This window comes from Palaemon carinicauda, chromosome 14 (assembly GCF_036898095.1).
Source record: "Palaemon carinicauda isolate YSFRI2023 chromosome 14, ASM3689809v2, whole genome shotgun sequence".
Classification (NCBI taxonomy): Eukaryota; Metazoa; Arthropoda; class Malacostraca; order Decapoda; family Palaemonidae; genus Palaemon; species Palaemon carinicauda.
The window spans coordinates 2528293-2548581 of NC_090738.1; the positions used below are offsets into that span (position 1 = coordinate 2528293).

Here is a 20289-nt window from a genome sequence, read left to right on the forward strand (position 1 = left end):
CAGCAGTATACGCTTGTGTGTGGACTACTGGACTACCGTAGACTGAATAAGGTGACTGTCTCTGATAAGTTCCCAATGCCAAACATGGCAGACTCTATATTTGGGCTACAAGGAGTCAAATATTTTACAACCCTTGACCTGGTTCATGGATACTACCAGTTACCATTGGCAGAGGACAGTAAAGAATACACAGCTTTCTCTACCGCCTTTGGACACTGGCAGTTCAGACACTTATCGTTTGGACTGAAGAAGGCACCTGCAGTGTTCCAGAGAGAAATACAGAGTGTTCTCCAAGAGTTCCCGAAAGCCAAGGTGGTTGTCTACACTGATGACATCTTGATCCTTGAATCTTCTTTCGAGGAACATCTGAAACAGGTAGAACGAGTTTTGGTTACTTTCCAGAAGCACGAACTCAAGATAAAACTCTGGAAGTGTTCTTGGTTTCAAGCCGAGGTCAAGTATCTTGGTCATCTGGTTGAATGTTCAGGTATGCATAAGCTGCCAGAATACATCCAGAAAGTGGAGGAATTCCCTAAACCAACCATGGTGCAGTGAGTAAGCTACAGGGATTCCTGGGACTGGTAAACTTCCAACGGAAGCTTATCCCCATGTGCTCACAGATAGCCAAACCATTATCTCCAAAGACTGGAGGACATAAATCCTAAGGGACCAGAAAACTGAAATGGACTGCAGAAATGGACTCTGCCTTTGTGCGCTATAAGGAGCTGTTCAAGGAAGACATTATGTTGTCATCCCCTGACTACTCCGTTGATACTAAACCCTTGTAGTTGTTTGTTGACGCTTCGGGTGATGGTGCTGGTGCTTGTCTGTGCCAGGAGTCCTTGGAGCATCCAGGGGAGCGTTGGGTGATAGTGTACGACTCCATGACCTTCTTTGACTGCGAGACCCATTACTCTAACATGGAGCGTGAGTTGGCTGCTATGCGATGGGAAGTGAAAACCTTTAGGGCCTTCCTCTATGGTCAGTTCCTCAAAATGCATTCTGATCACCGTCCCCTGATGTATCTTCATGACATGAAGATAGTGGACAGTCGTCTAGCATGTACACTGGAGGACCTGTCTGAATTTAACTTCATGGTTAACTGTTAACTACTGTTCAGATAATCAGAATGCCGCAGCAGACTGGTTATCCCACTTGCCTGCATTAACCGACTGTCTGTTTGCTACTGAACCCACCACTAACAAGTTGCCTACTGGACTGGCCTTGTATAATGAAGTTCGTGGTGGTCCAGATTCTCTTATAGAATCCTTGGAGCTAGTCGTGAACTGCTGGATGATACATCCAGCAGTTCACTTGATTTAATCAGGTGTCGCACCCGACTCTCAACTGAAGGGAGCCGAGCTCATGGATGCCTTAGTTCGGCAGATTCTGAAGGACTCCGATTGACTAGGTTTCAAACTGGACAAGACTAGCAGGAACAGGATCAAGGCAATGTATTTTCCAGGTACAGTCCCTGCTTTGGAGCTGCTCTTGATAGCATCTAAGCTATTGAACCTGGAAGTCCAGGTCCATTTTGGTTCCACTTGTCCTGTAGTCTATTGGATTCCATCCGTGACCGAGCCTCAGTGTGTGCATCTTCAGTGTCTGTCTGGAATGCATTTTAACCCTTTGTTCGAGCTCCGTAATTACATCCCACTAACTGACGAGATTGTGAGCCATAAGGCGAAGGTGAAATCTCGTGTGCCTGACACTGTGAGCTTAGTTACTGAGGATCAGGAAGCACCAGAGTACTGTCCTGTAATCCAGTATGTAACTGAAATAGCACCTTGTCATTCCAGTTGTACGCATGTGTCTCAACACTCGGCAGTAAGTATAGTAATGACACAGGAAATCTTATTTTGTGCACTTGTTGATACAGGGGCACAGGTTTATCTTGTAAATGAGTTTACTAAGTCAACTTGGCATAGAGTACCAGGCACTGTCAGGAGAACAGGTAGAGGTGTTGACCAGTTCCTGCAACAAAATTGTAGGCTACGTTCAGTTAAAGGTGAAGTGTCCTTCCGGGTAGAGACTACCACTGTTTACCTATGCGGTGATAGCTGCCAAAGACATTGACTTTTGTTTTGTTCTTGGTAGGAATCTACTGGACGCAGCCTACCTGACATTAGATTCAACCTGAGAACAGTTTGTGTTTGACCACACTACAGTTCTTCAATTGTCTCTCAAGGTACACTCAGTCTCCCCACTGCATACCGAGACCACTGTTATAAAGGTAGCTGACCCTGAACATGATCGTGGAGTTTTCTCTGGGAATGCTCTCCCCCCAGATGCTGAAGCCTTGATGAGGATGGGGGCCTTAGGGATTAGCAGCTGGGCTCTAATGAACAGTGGGAACTACTCTCCCACTGGACCTCGGTGCCCAACTGTTGATTCAACTAAATCAGTCAGCACTTTCTCGTTTCCTTTTGGTTATTTCTTTTTTTCTCCCATCTCTTCCTTTTGGGCACGATATTGTTGACGACTTTGGCTGCTGCTTTGGATTTGGCACTGTGTGGGATGGACGGCATTCCATCTCAACCTGTACCAATTTAGACACCATCACCCTCTGGCAGACCCCATTGGGTGCAGACCAAGTCTGTTAAGAGTCGGGCTCCAATGATCTGGTTTCAAGTTGCCCATATTTGCGGGTAATGGGTGACGCCAGGCATTGGAGTCGTCGGTGGGAGGGGCTAACTACCCCCACTGACCAGTGTACGCCCACCTTAAGAGAGGCAGCCCCTCTCTAATAGAGGACTGGTCCCCGCTGATGCCTCTTCTCGTGTTAGGCCACATGGGATAGGAGGACTGACATCCTCCGATAAGAGGTGGATAACTCGGCTTGCTTCTACTTTAAAAATTAACCCATCTGTTGACAACCTGGAAACTCTAAAGGACCATTCTAATTATCTTCAAAAACAAAGTAATTTGGGTCACATGGAGAATTTACAAATCCTTCATTTCACTCAGATTCCCATAGAAACCAATTATGATGTGCTGTATAAATTATTTCAATGTTATGGTCACATCAGGGAAATTAGAATGAGACTTGAAGGTGACAAAACGGATTTTGAGCGAAGCGAAAAATCTATTTTTGGGTGAGATAGCCATGGCGTCCTGATGGAAGGTTCCTTTTTGGTAGCTTCCTTGGGTATTCAACTACTAAATATTCCCAGAGAATTTAACCACAGGTTATCACAGAATTCTAACTTCTGGAGCGAGTATCCTAAAGGTTTCCCTTTAAGACATCGTATATCAACAGGGGACGCATGTATTAACGCGCCACATAGCTATCTACACCCCAGAGTTAACACTTCGATGTGTAGGGGTGGAGAATAGCTGGGGAGCCATTCCACAGCTAATCTCGTTCATGGCTACTTTTGGTACTCGAGATGTAAACAAACGGGCGCCATTGTTAAATGACGTCACGTCCGTCCTCATCCTGAAGCCAGTTGCTTGCCGATCACCATGATACAGCAGAACAGGGTGGGACCTGAAAAAACTGGACGAAGTAGCAGGGAGGGTCCATCAGGACGCCATGGCTATCTCACCCAAAAATAGATTTTTCGCTTCGCTCAAAATCCGTTTTTTGGGCTCAAGCCATGGCGTCCTGATGGAAGAATACCAGAGAATCAATGTATCGGGGTAGATTTTCCCCTTGTAGTGTAAGTGCCGAGGGCTTTGAACAGGTTAGCATAGTAATCTTAATAGAAGAACCGTAGGGAAGAGAACTTCCTGCCCCCCTGGCAGTGAAGTCCCCACGGGCCATGCTGAAGATCAAAGTGGTCATCGAAGGGCTACTCACCTTGCTGGGAGAACATGAAGAACTCGGAGACAAGACTGAATGGTTGGCATTCATATAGGAACATTCTCAAGGGCAGACAAGTGGTGGTTAGGCACTGTATGTGAATAGAGAATCGTCTGGTCTCTAAAGTATGAAGTAAGTAAGTATTCGTGTAGGAATATTACATTGCACAGGTGAGTATATAATAAGGGTTGAAACCTTAGTAATCTTCATCGAATATAAGAGGAAGGGGATAATAAAACTATGACAGTCGTGTATTTCATAGTATAAGTAGGAGCAGATTGAGACGCACAAGTAATAAAATAGAAATTTTATTTCACAATTGCAGAATATGTTAATTAAATGCAATAAATATGTAAAAGTAATTTACAACAAATTATAATGTACATAGTAATGAAAGACTTGCTCTTGAATCTGAAAGAGAATTTTAAATTATTAGTAGGCACTCGTTCCAGAGGAACGTCAGTCTTTTAAAATTAAAACACATCATGCTATAGGCATGCGGCACTCGTGTGACGACTATGACATTTCACCTGGGAGAAGAACAGTATATGAAAAAGCACTAAGTGTCTTTGAAATCACTACGTATCACGCGAGGGTCAACATAGGCACCCGAGGAGTTAGAGTCCCAAGTAACTCACTGTTCTATGCAGTTAGGTGCAGGTTTCATAACACTACCTGCGGCTACCACAAAATGTTTGACTTCATGCACTTGTTTCGCATAATGTTTGAAGAAAACACGCGAGGATTTCCAGCCTGTGAAACTTTTAAGGCTTTCGAAATCCATACTCAGAAAGAAATTCAGAGACGATGCAACTTTTCTAGGATCGTGACCGGCGGGTGTACTGTCAGGATCCGCTCTGCGAATGAAGTAGGTGATTTTTGCTCTTAGTTGTTTCAGTGACAGGTCGCTGCCCGATGTTTCTCCTTTGAAGAGTTGGCCTCCACCAAAGTCCGAAGTTCTACGAAGATAGACCTTGAGGCTTTCTACTGGACACAGAGAGGCATCTTCTTTCAGGCCCTCTTAATGAGAGAATGCCTTGATGAAGTCATTGAGCTTCAGCACGGCATTTCACTCCCGTGCTGAAACTTGGTGACGGGCAAGAGGGCTCTCGAACTTGGGGAAATTACTCCCCCAGTTTGAATCTAAATTTCTTTCTTTCACCTTTTTCTTTTTCTCAATATTACTTCGACCTTATCCTAATTTCATAAACTTTCTTTCGTCTTGCTTTCCAAACTCAATGAGAAAAATTTCCCTCATTATATATGTGTATATATTATGTACATATATATTTATTATTATTTTTTTTTTCTTTCCTATGGCTTGAATGTTTCTCATCCATTGTAGCCCCGGCGTGGATGTTCATACATCCTATATTGCTGCCTGCTTTGATGAGTGGGAGGAGGTGTCACGGTTGGGAGGTGTTTGCATTCAAAGCTATATGTGAGAGTATTGGATGATTTCAGCCATCCCAAAGATGGTTTGGACCTTTTTGGCGGAACTATTCTCAAGTGTTGGGTCTTCGGAATCCAGGGGGATCCAATGCTTGGGGTAGGACTCTCGGCTTTTGGCTGGAAGCCCGTCATTACAGATATGGGGAGGATGATTCCATAATTTCTTGGTCTCAGTCCTAACAGGCGGGTTCAGCTTACACCTGTGCCTCTATATCTGTTTTAATGCTATCCTTCAGGTAGGGTATGGAGTGGACCATCTGGGAAGTATACTCTCATTGTGCCGATAGTGGAAAGTGCAAATTTCCTTTCTGGCGTGTGATGGCCTAACATTCTCGAGCAGGTACATCTAAGTAACCCTTTTCTCTCTCTCTCTCGTCTAATGGATTCTTTAAGCAATGAACCCCCATCCCCTGGATACGCTGACTCTCCCCCGGCACTGTTGACGACCTCTGCTAATTCAATTAAGGAAAATTCTGTTGACGACTTAGGAACAAAAAAGGACCCCTCTACTAATGTTTCAAAACCAATTAAGTCGGGTAACAAAGGGAAACTAAGAATCCTTCATGTTACCCAAATTCCAATAAATACTGATTATGATACGATATATAAAGCATTTAGATGCTATGGAGTGATAAAAGAAATTAGAATGAAACTTGAAAATGAAAAATGGCATTCATGGATAACTTATAATAATCATGAAGAAGCATTCAATGCAATATGTAACATCAATGATATCAAAATTAATAACCTAAATGTCATGGGTGCCCTATGTGATAAGATACCAAACAGTTTGGATGTATATAGACCTGCTGACTGGTTTGAGAAAGATATCGATTTAACTATGCTCCCCCAAAGAAAGCCAAAACCACCAATGTGGCTTGTTGCCGAGCCTAAAGGGAGTAATGGGAATTATTTTAAAATTAGCAAACTAATTCAGAAAAAGGTAGGAACCATTGCACCAGGTGATATATCTCGCTTTGGGAAAAATAGCTTCCTAATCCATGCTAAATCATTCACGCAATCAGTAATACTGTCTAACCTTACGACAAACAGTGATGAGGATATGTTAGATGTCAAACCCCACCTAAACTTTAGTTACGGAAGGGGAGTAGTCTTCAATAAAGATCTTTACGAATTTACAGAAGAGGAAATACTAGCCATGTGCCCATTAACAGTGTGGAAAGTCCATAAGATTCCTGGGACGTCAATGATTATCCTTACTTTCCAGGATGCTGATGTGCCTTTCCACATCAATATTGAAAATGAAAGAATAAAAGTTTGACCTTTTAAACAAAAGCCCTTACAATGCTTCAAATGTTTCAAATTTGGACATCCTTCTAAAGTTTGTAAAAATGAAAAAATGTGTAGCATCTGTGCCAGTCCCTATCATGGAGAGTGTACACTTGAGCCCAGCTGTTTGAATTGCAATTCAAACCATAAATCCACTGACAGGAGCTGCAAGATTTATAAGTTTGAAGAAGCAGCCCTCAACAAATCCAGTGTAGAACACATAAGTGTAGGACATGCCAAAAGACTACTGAAAAAACCAAACAGCTATGCAAATGCACTGAAATCAAGAGAAAATATACCACAGGAGACATCGAACCCACATAGTGCTGCCAGTAATTCCCAAAAAGGAAATACATCATCTAATGATAGTAGAGTTTTACGTGACAAGGTAAGCATATTGCCTTCCAAGGCTTTACCACTGTGTATTAAAACTGCAACACTGCCCACTTTTATACAAACTTCATCCCCCATTACCAACAATAGTACTAACCTCTTTCAGGCCATGTCCTTGCCTGATTTGAATGAAGTTCCACCCGAAACAAAGTTACCAGGTGCACCTGTGGTAGGGAAGGTGCAAAAACCTGGTAAATCCTCACCACTGATAAATAGGAAAAGAGAGAGACCTCCATCTCTTTCTCCACCCTCCATTAGAAACGTCAAGGTTATGACATCAAATAAATTTGATGTTTTGTCTGTTGATGTTTCTAATGGACCAGAAGATAAACTGAATAAATCAGAAATTCAAGTTGAGGTCCACCATCCACCTCAACAAATAGATCAAAAGGATACAAAGAAAAACACAAACATAAAACCCATTATAACAAGACCACCTCTGAAGAAACCTACAGGTAATAATGTTAGATTAAAAACTGCTAATGGGAAGACCTCATCCAAGATGTCTTCCAGAAATAATCCATAGTTTTCTCCTCCATTTTGCAATGGAACTGTCAGGGTTTGAGGGCCAAATATGAAGAACTTAAGCTCCTAATTCATGAGCATTCCCCCATAATTGTATGTCTACAGGAAAGTATGCTTGATTCTAACACTCCTAGTCCTCGAGAGTATGTTAGCTATAGAACACCATATAATCAACAAGCAGGGAGCCATGGCGGAAGTCTTGTATACATTCGTCGAGATGTTCCCCAAATACCTATGTCTATACGTACAACCCTGCAGGCAGTTGTTGTACAAATTGATATAGGGAGAAAATATACAATTTGCTCTCTGTACTTACCTCCAAATGATATTATTTTATATGATGACTTAGCAGAGGTCATTCAACAACTCCCTCAACCATTTCTCTTACTGGGAGATATGAATGGTAGACATCCTTTATGGGGTGATATCCTAGCAAACACAAGGGGCAATATTATCTCATCAATTGTGGAGAATGAGGATGTGGGACTCGTTAATACAGGAGAGCCAACACACTTCCATGTTCAGACAGGTACCTTGTCATGCATTGACCTTTCAATTGCAAGCTCTAACTGTCTTCTTGATTTTGATTGGAGGACATTAGATGATTGGCATACTAGTGATCATGCACCAATCATTATAAACACCAACAATGGTCCACCTTCACAGAGATCGCCACGATGGAATCTTGACAAGGCGGACTGGGAAAAGCTTCGTGAGCTAAGCGAAATTGAGGGGGATGCTGAACAGGTTGAAAATATTGATGATGCCATAGACTTACTGAATGGAACTCTCCATACAGCAGGAGTCAATTCAATTCCCAAAACAAATGGGTTATTCAAACGACGACTAGTCCCGTGGTGGTCTTCAGAACTAACTGCCCTCCACAGAGCCACAAGAAGATCTCTAACACGATTGCGTAGACTCCGAACTGATGAGAATTTAATTATGTACAAGAAATGTAGAGCACAGTTCCGTCGTGCCATGAAAGAAGCAAGGCGCCAGTCATGGATGTCTTTTGTTTCCTCCATTAACAGTAGAACACCACCATCTGCTGTGTGGAGGAAAGTAAAAAAGATAGCTGGCAAATTCACCCCCAACCCACCACCTGTGTTGAAGGTGAATGGTCAGTATGTAACTGAAGCAAATGATGTTAGCAATGCCCTGGCTAGTCATTTTTCAAATGTATCCAGCAAGTGTGTAGGAGCCCCTGGTCACCAGTATAGGAGCGTTGAAGAAAAGAAAATTTTAGATTTTGGAACAAGAAGGGAAGAGTCTTATAATTCTCCTTTCACTGAAAGAGAATTTGATTCCGCACTAGCTCATTGCAACGATACAGCCCCTGGACCCGATGGAATTCCATATGCAATGATTAAACATGTACATTTTAAAAACAAAGCTATTTATTTTAAGCATTATTAATAGAATATGGCATGATCATAGTTACCCAAGTGTTTGGGAACTAGCCATTATTTTAGCCTTTTTAAAACCCGGTAAAGACAAGTTTTTAGCAGCAAACTATCGTCCTATTGCATTGACATCTTGTTTATGTAAAATCATGGAGAAGATGGTCAATGCAAGGCTGATATGGTACCTTGAAAAGAAAGGTATTTTATCACCGATTCAATGTGGATTCAGAAAAATGCACTCAACGACTGATGTGTTGATACGACTTGAGTCTTCTATTTGTGAAGCCTTTGCTTCCAAACAGCACCATGTTACAGTATTTTTTGACCTTGAAAAGGCATATGATACCACATGGAGATATGGTATACTTAAAACCATTCATGAAATCGGATTGAGAGGAGAGCTGCCACTATTTCGATCGTAGTGTTTTATGGATGTACAGGTTTATTTTATACGTTTATAATAGTGTTGTGTGTTTTTTTTTTTTTTAGTCCTGTTTTTGTGTTTAAGAGAGCGAGAGCTTGGGGTCCCCGTTTTCTGTTCGCAGTCACGAGTTACCCCTTTCTCTCGTTTCCTTTCTTAGCTCCGGTGGGGGAGCGGATTTCCCGTTTTCCGTTTTGTGCGTTCAGCGGGTTCTCCCTCCCTCACCTCTCCCCCTCTGGGTGGATGATAACTTACGAGTTATTTTTTTTTCGTGACTTTTCAATTGTTAGCGTTATTTTGGTCCGTGTTTCGTCCTCTCCCCGTTACGGCTTGGGAGTAGTTATGAACGTTTTCCACTCCGCCTTGAGTTATACTCCGCCATGAGGGATTCTCAATAACTTTCGTTCTATTGTTATATTTATATTGTTTACTACATGGGACGGGCTTCATATTGTTTAGATACGACCCTCCGGTGGCCCTTACTTCGGTCTCAGGCCACGGCCATATCCACAATAGCCTTTGTTATTACAACTGTGTTTGTTATTCACAATAATTATTCAGGACCTTTCTTCTCCCTCCGGCCTCACCGGAGATCGTAAATACGCTTTACTATACAGTGAACCCTCGTTTATCGCGGTAGATAGGTTCCAGACGCGGCCGCGATAGGTGAAAATCCGCGAAGTAGTGACACCATATTTACCTATTTATTCAACATGTATATTCAGACTTTTAAAACCTTCCCTTGTACGTAGTACTGTTAACAAACTACCCTTTAATGTACAGAACACTTAATGCATGTACTACAGTACCCTAAACTAAAACAGGCACAAATATTAAAGGCAATTTTATATCATGCGTTTCCTAACCATGCTAAAAAGCACGTTAAAAAATGGCAACCAATGTTTTGTTTACATTTAACTCTGATCATAATAAAGAAACAAACTGGAGGTAGAGCTTTGCTTATTACCCAGACATATTTCCCATACTATTCCCTTAGAACTACATCACATCTTCCTACTTTAGATATATATATATATATATATATATATATATATATATATATATATATATATATATATATATATATATATATATATATATATGTGTGTGTGTGTGTGTGTGTGTGTGTGTGTATATATATACAGTATATATTTATATGTATACACATATACATACATACATATATACACAAATACATGCATATATATATATATATATATATATATATATATATATATATATATATATATATATATATATATATATATATATATATATATATTACTGTATATATATGGGTTATGGAAAAAATCCGCGAAGTGGTGAATCCGCGATGGTCGAACCGCGAAGTAGCGAGGGTTCACTGTAATCTAAGCTTTAGTCTTTAGCTGCGGCTTAGCTTTTTATCTTTCACAATTGAATTATTAGCCACAATTGAATTATTCAGGGCATCTCATTATCCTCCGGCGTCACTGGAGGTCGCCCAAACACTTCACACTTAAAATTGCCTTAGCTAATTAGCTAAGGCTCCTTTATTCAGGACATTTCATTACGTTCCGGCCTCACCGGAGCTCCGGCTTCACCGGAGGTTGCCCATACACTTCACACTTATATTTGCCTTGCCTTTAGCTAAGGCTGGTGTTTATATTTATTTTAAGGGCATGTCACTGCTTCCCCGACCCTTGGAGGTCGGCGGATTGCTTTAAGCTAATTATCCTTATGTCATTAACAGACATTGGGTGCATTACAAATATACAGACAATTGAATATTAAAGTGCCAACAATGGTATGGGGCGGTATCAACTTAAAGTTAATATTCAGTTGTTTGGGCAATGCAATATGGGTGCTTAGGTAATTCAGTGAGTGCCAGAACTCTAAAATAATAGGTTTTTTATCCCTTATCAGAGTTTCAAGCAACACCAGACTCATGTCTCCTTTCTTTTACAGAAGGCCCGTTGTACTGCTGAAGGATGCTCTGCCTCGTTCAGCGACCCCGTTGGGCATGACCTCTGCCGGTCTCATGCTCACTGCTCCATTCCCTTTATCCAGGAACCGGGACAGGCCCAATACCCAGTGTGGTTCCCGGATTTGTGCTCGTTCTGTTACGAGTTGTCGTCAGTTCTGCTGAATGATGATGTAAGTGGGTTTTCCCTTTGTTCCTTATTTCTCGTTGGCAGACACTAATATAGACATGAATATGATATACACAGTATATTTGGGAGGGCAAACCCCCTCCTCCATCACTAATCACTGCAAATCTTACAGGCCGATGATGTCTCTCTTCGGTCAGCAAGGGCTACTCTTCGTCCGTGGGTGTCGGGCTTTGGCAGGAATGCCCCGTCTGGCGCACCCTATCTCCTCGATGGGGATATGGCCTCCCATCTCTTCCCAGGCTCGACTACTGCTGCAGTCTCTCCTGACCTTGCTGCCCCTTTAATTGAAGAAGTCAGGGCTACCATTTCCGTGGAGGACGAAACCCTCGTACCGATGGACATGGCGGGTCTGGATATAGACGTAGAACCCAGGGACGAGCAGGTAAGTGGTGCCGAGTTGGTGGAAACCCTTTTCTCTCCTACTCCCTCTCCTACCTCTTCCTTTCTAGGTTTTGATAACTCTAAGGCTTCTCCTCGGGATCCCTCTGCCTCCGTACGACCCAAGGTGAAGCCACTTCGAACTTATAAGACTTCAGCTTTGCCAGTATCAACGTCACCGGTCCCCGGACCCTCGACAGCTCCTGATATTCATATTGCTCCTCGTAAAACCACTACTCCTAAGAAGTCTAAGTCTACCAAATCCAAGAAAAAACCAACGGGTGACTTTCAGGTACCCTGGGCTGATCTCCTCCCCATCCAACTGATCAAAGGATTGGTCAGGGATCAAGTTCAACATCACTCTGGTGCAATAACAGAGATTAAGGATATGATGGCTACTCTGATCCGCGCCGGAACTCAGTTTCCTCCCCCTTCTGCCCCAGACGCATCGAAGCTGCCGCCCTTCGATAAAAACAATCCTTGGCGGTTTGCTTTGCATGCTCCATTCGTACATGGCTCCCTAACTCTGGAGGGCATGGGCACCCGCCCTCTAGAGGACCTGGAGTTCTATCCCCCGGGCCTAGCATTCCCGTTCAATGGTTTTGTACGGTTAAAGGAACATGCATTGGTCCGTATGGACAAGGTAGCGAAGGAAACGGTCATATTTCCAAAAGAGCAGGCCCAGGCTATCTGGGCCAGAACACTATCAGAGTGGGGGTGTATTAACTCCAAGCTCACCCCTCACAAAGGTTCCTACACTATTTTTACGACAGCGGCCTCCATCTCTTTGCCGCTCATAGACAAAGTCACAGAGCTGACTATACAGGCCATCAAAGAAGGCTCTTCCTTGCCGGCTCTCAAGGAGACGGACCCCACCTCTTTGCTTATTCCGGGTTCCTCGGCAGCCTGGGATGCTGCGGCCTCTACCTTCATGGTGGGGAAACTAGACCCGGACTGTGCCTCTACTCTTTTCTCTGAGAAGCTTCCCAGATTAATAGAGAGTCTTCTCAAAACTGAGTTCGAGACCCGTACTAGACTTGCTAGGTCCCTCCAATCCATCACCTCCATGGAGTCCCTTGCATCTCTTTACCCAGAGGAAACGCTGTTCAGAGTCGCCACAAAGAACCAGCTGCTATCCTACCAAATAGATCTCCATGACTTCTGGTCAGCTCGGGTTAGTTGCAGGAAGTTCGTTCTGTCGGAGGCCACCATCAGGCATGAGCCGAACAGGCTGATAGCTTCCTCCTGCTGGGGTAAGACCCTCTTCCCTCAGACCGAGGTGGATAAGGTTCTTCAGGACGCAGCGAGGGCAAACCAGAATTTGCAGGTAAGGTGGGGTCTCTCAGCCAAAAAGAGGTTCGAACCCCAGAGACACACGTTCTTCAAGAAGAAGCAGAGGTTTAATCCTTACAAGGCGGCCCGGGGTACCTCGTCCCCACAGCCTGCCGCGGCCTCGACTTCTCGACAACAGGCGCCTCCTCAGCAGGTAGTCTACCTCGCTGCTCCCCCTGGTACACAGCCCAACCCTTCTTGGATGCCCTCACCTGCATACAACCCTGCCTACGAATCCTCCGGTTCCTTTCGTGGATACCAAAGAGGGAGTTCCAGAGGTAGAGGACAGTTCCGCCAATGCGGCGGGCCTAGAGCAAGGGGTTCCCGTGGAGGGAGGGGCCCTAAGTTCACTCCCTCCCAATGATGTGATGCCGGTAGGAGGGAGACTTTATCACTTCCGGGATCATTGGACCTTCAGTCCATGGGCTCACAGCCTAATATCAAGGGGCTTGGGTTGGAAATGGTCACAGGGATCCCCTCCTCCACCGGTGACCTTCTTCCAGAGACCCACTCCCATCCTGGAAGAGTACACTGCGGAGTTACTCAAGAAGAGAGCAATCAAGCGGGTTCGATCCCTGAAATTCCAAGGCTGCCTGTTTACAGTCCCGAAGAAAGACTCGTCGGCGTTGAGGGTAGTTCTGGACTTGTCGAAGCTCAACTCTTACATCCTTTGCGACAAGTTCTGTATGCTGACTATCTCTCAGGTACGGACCTTACTTCCCCGTGGGGCCGTCACCACCTCTATCGATCTTACCGACGCCTATTATCATGTCCCAGTAGCTCGAAACTTCTCTCCTTACCTAGGCTTCCGTCTCGGCAAGAGAGCCTTCGCATTCAAAGTCATGCCCTTCGGTCTCAGCATTGCCCCCAGGGTATTCACGAAACTGGGGGAGACGGTGCTCGAGCAACTCAGACACCAAGGGATACAAATCGTCGCCTATCTGGACGATTGGCTCATTTGGGCCCAGTCGCACCAGGAATGCAACAGAGCTACGTCGAAGGTTTCAAAAACTTAAACAGAATGTAAATTTATAACAAGAGCAGCGAGAGCAGAGTAACAATAACTTTAATGTCAATATTGGATAAAGAAACTTTAAAATTAAAAATATTAGATTCTTTATTTATATTGAATAAATATTAAATATGGCAAAGCAATGGAACTCTGATGGCTGAAGTGGAATCCTCAATCACTAGTGACTGCCTGTGGTAGAACCCACTCAACTCTTGCCTGTTTTTGAAAACTATGGATTCTGCAAATCACGAAAAAATTTCCATCTAAAACCTAATGTAAAATTTATCTAAATTCCCTTTATAAACAATAATGAATAATATACAATATATCAACATCAAGTACAAATATACCAATACAACATTACATACAACTGAACTAGGTACCTAATAAATTTGCCAAGACCAGGATTATAACTGAAGCCGATGATACTAGGCTACCTTCCAGCAAGCACAAGTAACCTAACCTAGTAACAAATGAAAACATTAGGCTCACTAAAATCCTAAGTTAAGTAATATTAAATTACATATGAAAAAACAAACTCAGGAAAATAGAATCGGACACGGTATATCGATTTAAGCAAATCTGAACACCCACTAGGCTATTCTATGCACAAAACAATGATTTGAAATTAAGCTAGAAATAACACTAGTAACTTTATAATGAGCTTAAAATCCATAGAAAATTTATAATTAGGGTTGAAGACTTGAATAATTAATATTCGTTTCAAATATTATAACCCCCTAACCAAAGTTGAACCATATGCCACAAAATCATAGGAAACTTACGGGGTTGGTAGGCCTTATCCTTAAAATCCCAATGCAAATTGAAGAGCAGCAGAAGATCCCATTGTTGAGAACTATGTATTCAGACATCTTGATACTGCACTCTTCATGGTAGCACTCGTGGTAAGCAATTGCAGGAGAGGTGGCTTTAAATTAAAGTGTTACTCCATCTTCATAGTACTTCTACACTCGAAGAAAATATTATCCAATATATCCAATATGGCCAATATATATCCCATCTGCCTCCTCACACTTCCCTCATTACCAGTAGGTGAAAAATTTTTCCCAAGGATGATGGAATCAGGAACTGCAAATATTAAAATACAGCCAGCAGAGCCATCTATGGACTGAGCATATTATCCTTGAAACTCCCAGTATTTCTTTTTGATTTTGCTTTGTATGGCAAAAGGGGGGTTTCAAGGATGAAACAAATATGAACATAAATAAATATACATATACACAATTTTATAAATTTTCTACAGAATTAGTATATAAAATAATTCTTCAACACTCCAAAGGGGGGATTCGAATTTAGTCAAAATTCGAATGGTAAAGGTAATGTTACAAAATTAAGTAACATTCTAAGGAGAAAAAATAAAAATTACCAACACCCAGATATATACTACATACTAATTTCTCAACATATCTCTTGTTCTTGCCTCACTAATGACAGCAGCCTCTCTCTCTTTTCTTTGGTGTGTACTACTGTCCTCTTTAATATCTGCCTTTTCTTCACTGTCATTAGTCACAGGGCTTAAGAGAGGTATTATTGAAGTAACATGCCGTCTTACAGTTTCACGAGAAGCTCCCTTAAACACAGCTATGTCAGTTACTTCATCCAAGTCATTTAATTTTACTTTTTTAACAATACCCATTGGGTAAATTGAAGGTTTCATGTGCGGTTCTTTTAACAGAACAATATCACCTATTTGAATTCTTTTATGTGTCACTGGTTTATATCTACTCCTTTCGTCTGTAGCTTGTGACACTAAGTGTGCTATAAATTCTGAATTATAAATGTTAATAAGTCGAGACCTCACATTTCTAAGTTTTTGATACTTGTCTAAAACTTTGCTAACATGATCATCTGCCGTCCAGTTCAGATCTTCATCTGGATTGCCCTGCAAGTCAGGAATAATGTTAATAGACAGCAATTCATGTCCATGAATTAATATTTCTGGTGTAATTGCATCAGGCACTTCATCTGTGATACTGTCTCTCAACCCTTCTTTGAAGGCAATAGGGCGCCTGTTAACTAAGTGAACGGTTTGCTCTACAAAAAACTCAAAATCACGGAAGTCTAACACATTATTTCTTAATGCTCCATAGATTAAACGCTTACTCATCTTAACACAAGTCTCAACAAGTCCTCCTAATTTGTTACATCCCTTTGGATACTGCTGAAACTTGATTGACTTTACACCATTTTCTTCAAAATATGCCTGACTCTCAGGATCACCCAGGAAATTAGTGACCACATTAGCTCCAGCTACCAACTGAGATCCAAGATCTGACAAGACTAGTTGAGGGATTCCATACTGATATGAATGCATTTGAAAAGCTCTTAAAAATTCTTTTGTAGTGAGATCTAAACAAATTTTTAAATTAATTGCCCTCGACCAGAGACAAGTTAAACATAGAACCCAAACTTTGCTCTTTTTACCATTAAGCTTAACGTTATACGGTCCAAAATGATCAATAAAAATATACCTGAATGGTATAGAGGGAGGGTCAATCCTAAAATCGCGATAGGCACTTTGATTGACCTTAACCGTTCTCTCTTTGAATCTCTTACAAATGACACATTCTTTGATGACCTTTTTTACTACTGAAAAGTAATGTGGAATCCAAAACTTTTTTCTCATCTCTGACAAAAGGGAATAAACACCAGCATGAGAGAATTTCTCATGAAAATCTTTTATTACTAACCGAGTTAACTTACTGTGTTTGTGAAGCAAAATAGGAAAGTTGACAAAAGTATCTTTTCTCCATTTAGGCATCTTACTTCTAATTCTTAAGAGTCCATGATCATCCATGTATACATTAAGTTGAGCAATAATATTAGGAATATCCTTTACTCTCTTATTTCTGTTTTCTAAATACTGGAAAACTTCACCATACCAGATTCTCTGATCATTCCTTATGATATGTCTAGTAGCTTCCAAATGAAAGGAGGATGCATCACCAAAGTTAAAAGAAACTGAGTTTGCTCTTCTTTTGAGCAAAGCAATGAATTTAAGAACGTACTCGTGAATTCTAACAAGCTTAGAGAAACTGGAACACTTGTCCAGGACGACTAAATGTTCAGGGTTTGATTCTGCTAAGACTTGTGATTCACTTAATTTAGATGCAGAAATTGAGAAGGAATTTTCATTCAATGGATTAAAATTTGGATTGGGTACAACTATATCAAATGTGTCAGCATTACTGCACAGTTCATCCCTTTCACATCTTAAAAATTCTGGGCCAGTGAAATAATTAGTTTTCAAAAGCTGTTTGTACGACATAGGCCTAGTTATACAATCTGCAGGGTTCAAGATACCACTGACAAAACAAAATCTAACTGGGTTATTTTCACAGGTCCTTTGAATGTGATCCAAACGATTCATGATAAAGACACTCCTTTTATTCATTTTATCTAATTTGTTCACATAAGAATTAATCCAGCTCAGTGAAACAATGCTATCCGTATACAGTACTGATTCTACAATTCTAATAGGTTTAGGGCACTGAGGACCTGCCAAATCCTTACTCAAATCCAATAATGTTTCTGTTCCCAAAACTATCCCTTGGAATTCTAGAGATGGAATACTTTTGCTTTCTAACTGCTTGTTAACCAAGCGATTCTTTGCTAGAACAAAACTGACTTGCTTGGTTTCTATGCACTGAATAAAAATTGTTGTCCCATAGATTATTTTACTGCTGTCAGTAAATGCAATTAAACGATATGACCCATTTCTCTCCCCGACAAATCTAGGTACCTCAATTGGAGGAGTCATGTTAACTTGTTTGGCTATGTTACGCCATTCTCGTTGTTGCTCAATGGACAATTCTGTATCCCATCCTAGAGAAGAGTTTGATTGAAGTTCATGCATAAATAAACGATCTCTGTTTAAAATAGGTCCATTGAAATTATATGGATCAAAATTTGAAGCAATGCTTTTCAATATCAGTCTCTTAGTGTTTGCTTTAGAGTCTAGCTCAAGTTTAGGAGAGGAAATACAATCTGTTATTCGGTTCCACTTTAAACCAAATATTTTTACTACATCAGGAGTAACTTCATCCAAATTCTTATCTATTTTTTCTTGGAGCATAACATCATTGGTAACGAATTGTTGTAATTCAAATTTATATGGATTAAAAATGTTATTCAAGTTATCAAAACCCCAGTGTAAGCTTTCAGAATCATTTGCAGTGAACGCACCATTATCCATGTATATCAAAGAGTAAATAAGTTTCTTAAATTCCTTTAAGTTGTCCAAATCACCTTCAGTGTCTAGCATCAATATTTTGTACAAACCAATCATCAATATTGTTGGGCTACACCTTAGCCCAAAGCTTAGACGAAGATTTGTGTATGCTATAATGGTAAAATCTCCTTTACTTACATTTTTAAACCAAAAGAATAATAATTTACTTTGATCAGTTTCATTTAATGCTATCTGCTGGAAAGCTTTCTTTAAATCAAAGCACAATAAATGAGAATCAAACCTTAAAAGTAGCAAGGCAGTAGACAATTTCTGATTAATACAAGGGCCAGCCCACATTGCCTGATTGTGGCTAATAGAGGGGGAGCCATTACTTTGTTTTTCACACAAATTAGAGAGAAAAACCATTCAGCATTTAGTAGTACTGCGGTCTAACTTAAATATTCCCATATGCGGCAAAACACTGTACTCTGGGTGTTCTTCACAAAACTTATCCAAATTATCAATCCTTTCAATTAAGTTTTGAGCTACCTGAATCTTTATGTTATCATCCATTAATCTCAAAAATTCATCATTCTTCGATAATTTCTTTAGGTTAGATTTCAAAATTTGCTTTGCTAAATTTGTGTTCTTTCCCAGCAAATGAGAAACACGACCATTCCATAAAAGTGGCATTATCAACCTGCCTTCTTCATCTCTTTGTGTATTATTAAGTAAATACCTAACTAATTTCTTATTATGTTCAGTGCTCTCCCCATCTAAGTCAGTTCTATCTTTGTGCAAATAATATGAGCATTCTCGCTCTAAAATATGATCAGTAGCTTTTTGCAATTTATGCTCGCTGATCCTGCCATCATGATCTAAAATACAGATTGTAGGATCCTCTGCACTTCCAATACATCTAACACTAGACTTGAAACATGAAGTCATAGGAAATTTAATATTATCCAGTGATTTACCTTGCTCATTTAAATTCTCTTCCAAGCCAAAAAGTAAATGAGTATCATCATGCAGGCTAGGGAGAAATTTCAAATTTGCAATTAATTTCTCAATGTTTCCTATTAACATAATGCCAAATCTTGTTTCATAGTACACACACTGACCACTATGACCAAAACTAACCATCTTTTCCATGAGACAATGAGCTGAATTTGCCCCCAGGACAAACTGAATGTTTGATATGTCTTCTCTAGCCTCATCAAGAAACTCATCTAAAAGCTTATAACCATAATTTCTAAAACTTCTAACAACTTTACCAAGGCCGGGTATATTCAAATTTATATCAATACCTGGGACACAAATAGCTTCTATATTATGTGCTGTCTCCCCAATCTTAACAGAAATTTGAACTATCTTGGTACGATAGCATTTTGCTCCATTAAACCCATTGACAACAAGATCAAAATTATCTTTCACAACTTTGAAACACTGACCTTCTAAAGCACACTCAGAAATGAAATTAGCTTGGCTACCTGAATCCTTCAATCCTCTTATTTTACTAGGGCCCAAAGTATAAGAAAATGTGGGTAAAATTGAATTTATGCCCCCCTTACTCTGAAAGGAACTACCTGGACAAACTACCCCATTCTGTGTACTATTTTGAACATCTTTTGATTTACTTTTCTCGTTTTGCTTAGGGTTAGGAACTGCTTTTTTAGGATTACGCACCAAATCTCTGACCTCGGAACTTTCATGATTATCTGACAGGCAAAGAAAGGAGAAATGCCATCCCTGACAATGTTTACACTTTCTGGAAAATCTAAAATGACACGAGCTATCTAAATGCTCGATTCTTGCACATTTAGTGCAACCATTCAAAATGCTCAACCTAGCTATCTTTTCCTTAGCAGTAGCGAAATTAGGGCACTTATGGATTGGATGATCACCATTAACCTTATCACTACAAAGTGTG

The 20289-nt window shown here is 40.9% G+C and overlaps 1 long non-coding RNA gene across 1 annotated transcript; it reads right to left on the bottom strand.

Annotated features, from left to right (window-relative positions):
- Positions 1-13454: 13454 nt before the first annotated feature.
- LOC137653083 (uncharacterized) lies at positions 13455-15096 on the bottom strand. The gene is made up of 3 exons (XR_011046380.1): positions 14953-15096; positions 14551-14630; positions 13455-14405 (listed from the first exon to the last, which is right to left on the bottom strand). It is a non-coding gene; the product is annotated as an uncharacterized lncRNA (long non-coding RNA).
- Positions 15097-20289: the final 5193 nt, after the last annotated feature.